The following is an 11170-nucleotide window of genomic DNA, read 5'->3' as shown; positions in this document are numbered from 1 at the left end:
GTCTGCTACATCAGTAGATGGAGATGGAACATTAAATATAGAGTCCTGGACAGAGTCTGCTACATCAGTAGATGTAGATGGAACATTAAATATAGAGTCCTGGACAGAGTCTGCTACATCAGTAGATGGAACATTAAATATAGAGTCCTGGACAGAGTCTGCTACATCAGTAGATGGAGATGGAACATTAAATATAGAGTCCTGGACAGAGTCTGCTACATCAGTAGATGTGGATGGAACATTAAATATAGAGTCCTGGACAGAGTCTGCTACATCAGTAGATGGAGATGGAACATTAAATATAGAGTCCTGGACAGAGTCTGCTACATCAGTAGATGTAGATGGAACATTAAATATAGAGTCCTGGACAGAGTCTGCTACATCAGTAGATGTAGATGTAGATGGAACATTAAATATAGAGTCCTGGACAGAGTCTGCTACATCAGTAGATGTAGATGGAACATTAAATATAGAGTCCTGGACAGAGTCTGCTACATCAGTAGATGGAGATGGAACATTAAATATAGAGTCCTGGACAGAGTCTGCTACATCAGTAGATGGAGATGGAACATTAAATATAGAGTCTTGGACAGAGTCTGCTACATCAGTAGATGGAACATTAAATATAGAGTCTTGGACAAAGTCTGCTACATCAGTAGATGTAGTGGAACATTAAATATTGAGTCCTGGACAGAGTCTGCTACATCAGTCACTGTGGATGGAGTGGAACATTAAATATAGAGTCCTGGACAGAGTCTGCTACATCAGTAGATGTAGATGTAGATGGAAGATTAAATATAGAGTCCTGGACAGAGTCTTCTCCATCAGTCGCTGTGCATGGAGTGGAACATTAAATATAGAGTCCTGGACAGAGTCTGCTACATCAGTAGATGTAGATGTAGATGGAACATTAAATATAGAGTCCTGGACAGAGTCTGCTACATCAGTAGATGTAGATGGAGTGGAACATTAAATATAGAGTCCTGGACAGAGTCTGCTACATCAGTAGATGTAGATGTAGATGGAACATTAAATATAGAGTCCTGGACAGAGTCTTCTCCATCAGTCGCTGTGGATGGAGTGGAACAGAGACACAGCTCCTTGATATGTTGCCAGAGCTCCTCTTCAGCTGTAATGTAATAGTTTTATTATGTACATTAAACTAGACTTGGGTTTCACAGTTTGTCTTTGTCGTAGTCATAAACTTTGCCTCAGGGTGGGTCGTTGACCAGCTCCATTATTGAAATAGTTAATCGATATCAAATAAAGATGGATTGTTTGAAGAAATTACAAATGCTCTCTAACTTGATTAGAATTTCCACGACACTGCTCGGGCCATGAAAATCCATTGCATGAAGCTCCCGACGAATAGTTATTGTGCTGATGTTGCTTCCAGAGGCAGTTTGGAACTCGGTAGTGAGTGTTGCACCCGGGAACAGAGGATTTTTATGGACTACAAGATTCAGCACTCGGTGGTCCTGTTCTGTGAGCTTGTCTGTCCTACCACTTCGTTGCTGAGCCGTTTTTGCTCCTAGACTTTTCCACTACACAATAACAGCACTTACAGTTGACAGCTCTAGCAGGGCAGAAATTTGACGAACTGACTTGTTGGAAAGGTGGCATCGTATGACGGTGTCACGTAGAAACTCACTGAGCTCTTCAGGAAGGCCATTCTGCCGCCCATGTTTGTCTATGGAGATTGCATAGCTGTGTGCTCGATTTTATATACCTGTGAGAATGTCCTGTGGACAGATGAGAGCAAGTTAGAGCTTTTTGGTAAAGCATACCATCTCTGTGTTTACAGAAAATACAGTCAAACATGGAGGAGGTTCAGTGATGTTTGGGGGTTTCTTTACTGCCTCTGACACTGGGTGGCTTGAACGTGTGCATGGTATCATGGAATCAGGAGAAACCAGTGTCAGAAAGCTGGGTCTCCGTCAAAGGTCATGGGTCTTCCAGCAGGACAATGACCCCAAACACACTTCAAAAAGCACCCAGGAACAGTTCAAGACAACACACTGGACTGTTCTGAAGTGTCCAGCAGGGAGTCCAGATCTAAATCACATTGAAAACTGCTGGAGAGATCTGAACACAGCAGTTGGTAGAAGGCGCACTTCAAATCTGGGACAACTGGAGCAGTTTGCACAAGAGGAGTGGGCCACACTGCCAGGACCGAGGTGCAGGAAGCTCATCGATGGTTATAGGAAGTGCTTGATTGCAGTTAGGCTGTGCTACCAAATATTAAATCTAGGGTGTCAATAATTTTGTCAAAATGTCTGTTTATTTTCTGTTTTAAATGGATATATTAAGTTCTGAATCAAAAACAAAAGGTTCTGTGGAGACCAAATACTTTGATCAATTTCAATTTATTTTTTGGGGAAAATTGTATAGGAAATCTGTAGGAAAACAACATTTTCCCGCAGGGCCCCGTTCCTTCACACAGGACACACTTCTTCAGGCACCACTACACCACTGCATAGGGCCGATGGGAAGACAGCAGTCACACACAGCATGATGTTATTAAAGGATAAGCAGTCCATTCACTCTGACATAATAAGCCAGTAGGTCCCAATCATAAGAATACAGAAACAACAATTAGCCTAAGCATTTCCCAATAGAAATGTACTATAAAACTATTACTTCCCATTGCAAGAAAAACACTTCACGCTTAGCACACAAAAATAACCAGTGACCTAAAGTTTAAATGCAACAATGTTTCACACACTGAAGTTATTTTCAAAAGAGATGTCTGACAACAGCGAGCACGCTGCCATAAAAAAACACAGTTCCACTCATCAGATGATGCTCATGTGAAACTTAACTTCATGTTGAAAGTTATTCTTGAAAAGGGACAAGCTAACAAAATTAGCAACAGCATCCTCTTAGATAACACCTGCTGCAAACTAGCCTACAACAAAAGCTAGCTAGCTAGACCTGTGGGGAAACTACTGCTCTCTATTGCCTAGTAGTCTCGAGAAGGCAGTTTCCATATGTTCTTAGTAAAAACGGTCCCACCCATTACAAGTCAATGTGATCGGTTGATTCCACCGTCCCTCCCATTACAAGTCAATGTGATCGGTTGATTCCACTGTCCCTCCCATTACAAGTCAATGTGATCGGTTGATTCCACTGTCCCTCCCATTACAAGTCAATGTGATCGGTTGATTCCACTGTCCCTCCCATTACAAGTCAATGTGATCGGTTGATTCCACTGTCCCTCTCATTACAAGTCAATGTGATCGGTTGATTCCACTGTCCCTCCCATTACAAGTCAATGTGATCGGTTGATTCCACCGTCCCTCTCAAATGTTTCCCAAATACTATTGAATGGCAGATGCCTTCAATCAAGCGTCTGATGGCCTAGCCCAGATATTCCCAAACTGCTACTACCAGCAGTACTACACCTGCAGACCACACAAGTTGTTCTGCTTCCACAAGCACATCCAATGATAGCATCAGTAATTCTACATTTGTTGTTAGCCTAGCTAGCATGGACACTGACAGTTGTGAATCTGATGCAGCCGAAGAGCTACTGCCCCCTTACCCGGGAAGCACCGAACAGACAGGGACGTTGGACCATCAAAAAGGCACAAATATGATGAGAACTACATTGATTTGGGGTTCACTTATATTGGGAGTAGTGTCTTTCCTCAGCCACAGTTTGTTATATGAGCAAAATAACTATCTCACAACTCAATGAAACCTCTATGAGGCCGTGGAGAGACTCTAATTGTGGTTTTAAAAGAAATCATGAATCATCGGCGTACAATGACACCTTGGTTTTTAAGCCACGGATTTCTAATCCCTTAATATCATTGTTTGATCTAATCTTAACAGCGAACATTTCAATGGCAATAATAAATAAATATGCCGATAGTGGACAACCTTGTTTTACTCCTCTAGATAGTTTTAAACTTTCTGAGATGTAGCCATTATTTACTACTTCACACCTAGGGTTACTATACATAACTTTAACCCATTTTATAAGAGATTCCCCAAAATTGAAATATTCTAGGCATTTATATATATAAACTCCTGTCGAACTTTATCAAAAGCCTTTTCAAAATCAGCTATGAAAACCAGGCCTGGTGTCCCCGATATTTCATAGTATTCTATTGTTTCCAGTACTTGTCTTATATTATCTCTAATGTATCGTCCATGTAAAAAAAACCTGTCTGATTAGGATGAATAATATCTGACAATACTTTTTTAATTCTATGCGCCAAGCATTTTGCTAGGATTTTTGCATCACAACACTGAAGTGTAAGAGGTCTCCAATTTTTTTAATGGACTGGATCTTTATATATACAATTTGGGTCCTGTTTCAATAATAATGATATCAGACCTTGTTGCGTGTCTGATAATCTACCATTTATATAGGAGTGGTTAAACCATGCTAATAATGGTCCTTTGAGTATATCAAAAAAGTTTAGTATACTTCCACTGGTATGCCATCCAGCCCTGGAGTTTTCCCATCCTTAAAGGCCCCAATTGCATCAAGCAGTTCCTCCTCTGTAATTTGGCCTTCACATGAGTCTTTCTGTACAGATGTTAATTTTACATTATTATTAGGAAAAAAATCCATACCATTAGCTTCAGTTAGTGGAGATGGAGGAGACTGAAACGAAAACATATTCTTAAAGTACTTTACTTCCTCTTTCAAAATATAATTTCGTGAATCATGCGTGACTCCATCATTTGTAACAAGTTTTAATACATTTTTTTTGGTAGCATTTCTATGTTGAAGATTGAAAAATAATTTGGTGCATTTTGGTGCATTTTTCCACATATTCCATCCAGTTCGCTTTATTTGTATAATATATTACACTGGATCTTTCTTGAATAAGTTCCTCCATTTCTTTTAGTTTTTCCTCTAACTTATTCTGTGCCTCTATGGTACAGTTTTTATTGCTATCTAACTGTACTGTTAGTCCTTCAATTTCCTTTGTTAATATGGACTCGTTTGATCTAAATTGCTTTTGTTTTATGGATGAGTACTGAATTACATGGTCTCTAAAAGGCACACTTAAAAGTGTCCCATACAATAAGAGGATCTGCTGTACCTATGTTATGTCTGAAAAAGTCAGTCCTGTCCTAGTTCTAAACAATTTATCATCTAGTAGGCTTTGATTAAATTTCCAATATCCTCACCCACGTGGAAATTCTGTAAGAGTAATATATATGCCAATTATGTGATGATCCGACCGCATTCTGTCCCCTATCAACACTTTTTAAACTTTTGGTGCCAGAGAGAATGACATAAGAAAGTAGTCAAGACGACTAGCTTGATTAAGCCTCCGCCATGTATATCTCACTAGGTCAGGGTATTTAAGTCTCCATATATCCACTAATTCCAATATATCCATGACATTCATGATTTCCTTAAGTGCCTGAGGGTGATAGTTTGTAGTGTGATTTCCGTTCCGGTCCATAGAGGTATTTAAGACCGTATTAAAATCTCCCACCATAATATTAGAGTCTAGTGTTGCTTGTAGAGTTGATACATTCTTATATATATTTTCAAAGAAGCTTGGATCATCATTATTCGGACCGTATAGGTTAATAAGCCATATCTGTTTATTGTCCAATAACATATTTAAAATAATCCATCTACCTTGATGATCTGTTTGGAAAATGTGCACATTTGGATCAAAATTACTGTTAATTAAACCCATCACCCCTTTTGAATTTCTTTGCCCATGGGAGAAATATATTTCGCCCCCCCAGTTCTTTTTCCACAAAACTTCATCTAAAATTGTTGAATGGGTTTCCTGTAAACAATAGATATTATATTCCTTCTCTTTTAGCCAGGTAAATACTGATTGTCTTTTCTTATTATCTGCTAGGCCATTACAATTGTAACTGGCTATACTTATTTCACCACTTACCATAATGAGACACAACTTTAAATTATATTTATGAAAATATATGTTTGTAAATGTACCATTAAAAAGTAACATGATGATTGAGTGTCTATATAGCTGTACCATGATATTTGCATTGCTACTAAGTAAACCTCCAATTGGTCCCTACTATTCCACCCGCTAAAAGCCTTCCTCATCCCTAGTTGGGTTGTCATCCCAATGCCCGGCAGACCACCCCTGATCCCCCGTATCCCATAGCCCTGAACAGACTGGGATCCATCCTTCGAAAAGAGCACACAGTGCCACTTACCGAATTGAAGTAAATCAATTGCCAAATGCATTTCCATCGCCCTCACCTCGATTTGTATTATATATAGCTGTGGATCATCCTCTATTGTCCCTAACATCTTTTACTCCTTCGCAACAGTTGTGGGATACACACATACACCCCCACACACTCAACCCTTTCCCCCACACAACCATAAGCTCACATTCTCAACAGTTGCACCACCCAGAGCCCAACTCAAGAAAGGTCTTGATTTACAAATGCATTTACAGTTGCAGCTGCAGCTGCATTAGAAGGCCTGCAAGACCGTGCAAAAAAAATGGGCAGAAATTGAGAGATTTTATTAACCATTGTCACATCCTAGATGATGGAGGTCAAATGTACACCTCTTCCCTGAAACACCCACGATACAGTCACCCGTATTGACCATATTCCCAAGCATCTCCATGCAGTCAGACTTTTGATTTTGAGCCACCAGGGTCACAATAATATACCCCCTCTCTGAATGTCCGAGTGTGACCCCCTCCCCATGGGTTACTGCAGCTAGTGTTGCCAGCACTGCCACTGCCTGGGTGGGGGCACCCCACCGGAATCCCCACCGGCTAGGTACAAGGTCGTCAAGGTTCTCATTAGCAGCTTTGAGAATTCCTTGTATATTATGCTCTCCCTTTAGGGGGCATTGGCTTTGCAGGACCAACCCTGCCAAGCAGGCTCAGAATCTTGAGGGGGCAGTGCTGCTCTTGGTCTCTGACCGCATTTTGGCTGCATAGAGACCGCTTACAGCAGGCACATAAAACAGTTAGGGACTTCTCCTTAGTATCTGGGTCATTCAGGTGGGTGTCTAGGGTATAGGGTTGTTCACCGTACCATTAAATTAGGATCATAAATAAATATATATATTTTTTTTTAATTGATCCCCATGATAGAACAATAAATCAATTAAATGTGTAATTTATTTTAAAACTGTTCCACCATGATAGGACAATAAATAAATAAGATGCATAATTCATTATAAAAGTATGTCCATCATCTGAACAACATTGAAAGCTCTCTCACACCCACCGCTCACAGCAATACATTGGTTCTGGGACATGCAACCATCTCATTACTCACTCACTCAACTTTCCCAAACATAACAAATAAAATAAAAAGATAAACACACACCCACCATCCACACATACTGCGCCTTCTGTTTACTTGGTTTTTAATCTTCACCATGTTGAAATAGTGCTTGTGTGTTCCAATTAGCTATATGTGAAGATATATACAAAAGCTATTTTTTTTATTGTATTGTTACAATCCATAACCGGGCTAGAATTGTGTTTCATTATTTTCCTCATCTATGAGAACTTTGTAATTGTTTAAATAACCATGGAGTAGTCTTTGTGTCTCTGAACAACTGGTTATCAATGTATAGTTTATCAACAACGAGAGCTACTCGTTTCCCTTTTAATCTATTTTCTTTGAAAATTGGATACAGAACTTTGCGCCGTTCTGCAATTTCCTTCGGAAACGGATCATTAATGCCAATTTTAGTCCCAGCAAGTCTTTCACCCAGGCTTTTAACCATTATTTTATCTTTAAATGAAGCAAATTTGGCTACGATTGGGCGTTCATGCCTTTGGCCTCTCTGTCCGAAGCGGTGTACACGTTCAAGTTGGATTTTGTCGATAGCTTCGCGTGGGATTTGAAGCACTGTAAGGAGAAACTCTCTAACTACAGATTCAGGAACTTCCCCTTCGTTCTCCTGGATACCTGTATGTACCAGATTCTCGCTCATGGTCCTAGTTTGTATGTCCAGTAAGGCTTCTCTCAGAACGATGTTCTCCTTTTTAATTTCATTCACTTCGGTTTCAATCTTGTTGACTGTCCCTCTTAGCTTGTTTGTTTGTTTCCTTCTCCAATGTCGCGGCTTTTTCATCACTCATCTCGAGGCTTGCCTTAAACTCTTTTATATCCTTACTAACTAATTCAAGTATACCCAGTTTGACATTTATTGATTTTAACAGATCGGTTTCGACCTTTACCATTCCCGGTGGTGAAAATATTAAATCGTCTGTAGAAGAGTCACGTTTTCATTTTGAAATCAGTTCCCCTGTCTTACTCTCCGTCATGTTTGGGTGTTGCTTGTTTTCGTAATAATTGGCGATAAAAGTCTCTAGTCTTAAGATTTGTTTTGTGTTATTATCCAGATTGAAGGTTATCACCCACCAGATTGTGAAGTTCTAATATTTTTGTCTAACTTACCGATATTGAATATTATGTTTTTATCTTGAGGTGCTCTACATAACTTCGTTCAGTCCGCCATCTTCAAACTTACATCCGTTTTACCAAATTTCTATCAGCATGTTAAATGTGCAACCAGAGGAAAAAGAACTCTGGACCACCTATACTCTACACACAGAGACGCATACAAAGCTCACCCTCCATTTGGCAAATCTGATCATAATTATATCCTCCTGATTCCTGCTTACAAGCAAAAATTAAAGCAGGAAGCACCAGTGACTAGATCAATAAAAAAGTGGTCAGATGAAGCAGATGCTAAGCTGCAGGACTGTTTTGCTAGCACAGACTGGAATATGTTCCGGGATTCCTCCATGGCATTGAGGAGTACACCACCAGTCATTGGCTTCATCAGTAAGTGCATCGATGACGTCGTCCTCACAGTGACCATACGCACATACCCCAACCAGAAGCCATGTATTACAGGCAACATCTACACTGAGCTAAAGGCTAGAGCTGCCGCTTTCAAGGAGCGGGACTCTAACCCGGAAGCTTATAAGAAATCCCGCTATGCCCTCCGACGAATCATCAAACAGGCAAAGCATCAATACAGGACTAAGATCGAATCGTACTACACTGGCTCTGATGCTCGTCAGATGTGGCAGGGCTTGCAAACTATTACAGTCTACAAATGGAAGCACAGCCGAGAGCTGCCCAGTGACACGAGCCTACCAGACGAGCTAAACTACTTCTATGCTCGCTTCGAGGCAAATAACATTGAAACATGCATGAGAGCACCAGCTATTCCGGAAGACTGTGTGATCACGCTCTCCGTAGTCGATGTGAGTAAGACCTTTAAACAGGTCAACATCCACAAAGCCGCAGGGCCAGACGGATTACCAGGACGTGCACTGCGAGCATGCGCTGACCAACTGGCAGGTGTCTTCACTGACATTTTCAACCTCTCCCTGTCCGAATCTGTAATACTAACATGTTTTAAGCAGACCACCATAGTGCCTGTGCCCAAGAACACTAAGGTAACCTGCCTAAATGACTACCGACCCATAACACTCACGTCTGTAGCCATGAAGTGCTTTGAAAGGCTGGTCATGACTCACATCAACACCCTCATCCCAGAAACCCTAGATCCACTCCAATTTGCATACCGCCCCAACAGATCCGACACTATTCTGTATACATCTGGCCCTTCTTTGGACACTGTGTTAACAAACCTCCAAACAAGCTTCAATGCCATACAACACTCCTTCCGTGACCTCCAACTGCTCTTAAACGCTAGTAAAACTAAATGCATACTCTTCAACCGATCACTCTTCGCACCAGCCCGCCCGACTAGCATCACACTCTGGACAGTTGTGACTTAGAATATGTGGACAACTACAAATACCTAGGTGTCTGGTTAGACTGTAAACTCTCCTTCCAGACTCATATTAAACATCTCCAATCCAAAATTAAATCTAGAATCGGCTTCCTATTTCGCAACAAAGCCTCCTTCACTCACGCTGCCAAACATACTCTGGACTACCGATCCTCGACGATGTCATTTACAAAATAGCCTCCAACACTCTACTCAGCAAACTGGATGCAGTCTATCACAGTGTCATCCGTTTTGTCACCAAAGCCCCATATACCACCCACCATTGCGACCTGTATGCTCTCGTTGGCTGGCCCTCGCTACATATTCGTCGCCAGACCCACTGGCTCCAGGTCATCTCTAAGTCTTTGCTAGGTAAAGCTCTGCCTTAACTCAGCTCACTGGTCACCATAGCAACACCCACCCATAGCACGCGCCCCAGGAGGTATATCTCACTGGTCATCCCCAAAGCCAACACCTCGTTTGGCCGGCTTTCCTTCCAGTTCCCTGCTGCCAATGACTGGAATGAATTGCAAAAATCGCTGAAGTTGGAGACTTATATCTCCCTCACTAACTTTAAACATCAGCTATCTGAGCAGCTAACCGATCGCTGCAGCTGTACACAGCCCATCTGTAAATAGCCCATCCAATCTACCTACCTCATCCCCATATTGTTTTTATTTACTTTTTTGCTATTTTGCACACAAGTATTTCTACTTGCACATCATCATCTGCACATCTATCACTCCAGTGTTAATTTGCTAAATTGTAATTACTTTGCTACTATGGCCTATTTATTGCCTTACAGTTTGTGCAAATGGAGTAAGGAGGTATGTAGATTTTTCTATTGTGTTATTGACTGTACTTTTGTTTATCCCACGTGTAACTCTGTGTTGTTGTTTATTGTCGCACTGCTTTGCTTTATCTTGGCCAGGTCACAGTTGTAAATGAGAACTTGTTCTCAATTGGCCTACCTGGTTAAATAAAGGTGAAATAAAAATAAATAACACAGATGATGCAATCTCTATTGCACTCCTCACTGCTCTTTCCCACCTGGACTAAAGGAACACCTATTTGAGAATGCTATTCATCGACTACAGTTCAGCGTTCCACACCATAGTGCCCTCAAAGCTCATCAATAAGCTAAGGATCCTGGGACTAAACACCTCCCTCTGCAACTGGATCCTGGACTTCCTGACGGGCCGCCCCCAGGTGGTAAGGGTAGGTAACAACACATCCGCCATGCTGATCCTCAACACAGATGCCCCTCAGGGGTGCCTGCTCAGTCCCCTCCTGTACTCCCTGTTCACTCATGACTGCATGGCCAGGCACAACTCCAACACCATCATTCAATTTGCCGATGACACAACAGTGGTAGGCCTGATCACCGACAACGACGAGACAGCCTATAGGGAGGAGGTCAGA

The sequence above is a fragment of the Salmo salar genome, chromosome ssa12 (assembly GCF_905237065.1).
Source record: "Salmo salar chromosome ssa12, Ssal_v3.1, whole genome shotgun sequence".
NCBI lineage: Eukaryota > Metazoa > Chordata > Actinopteri > Salmoniformes > Salmonidae > Salmo > Salmo salar.
The sequence above is the reverse complement of the archived record's forward strand: the minus strand, read 5'-3'. Positions refer to the sequence as shown.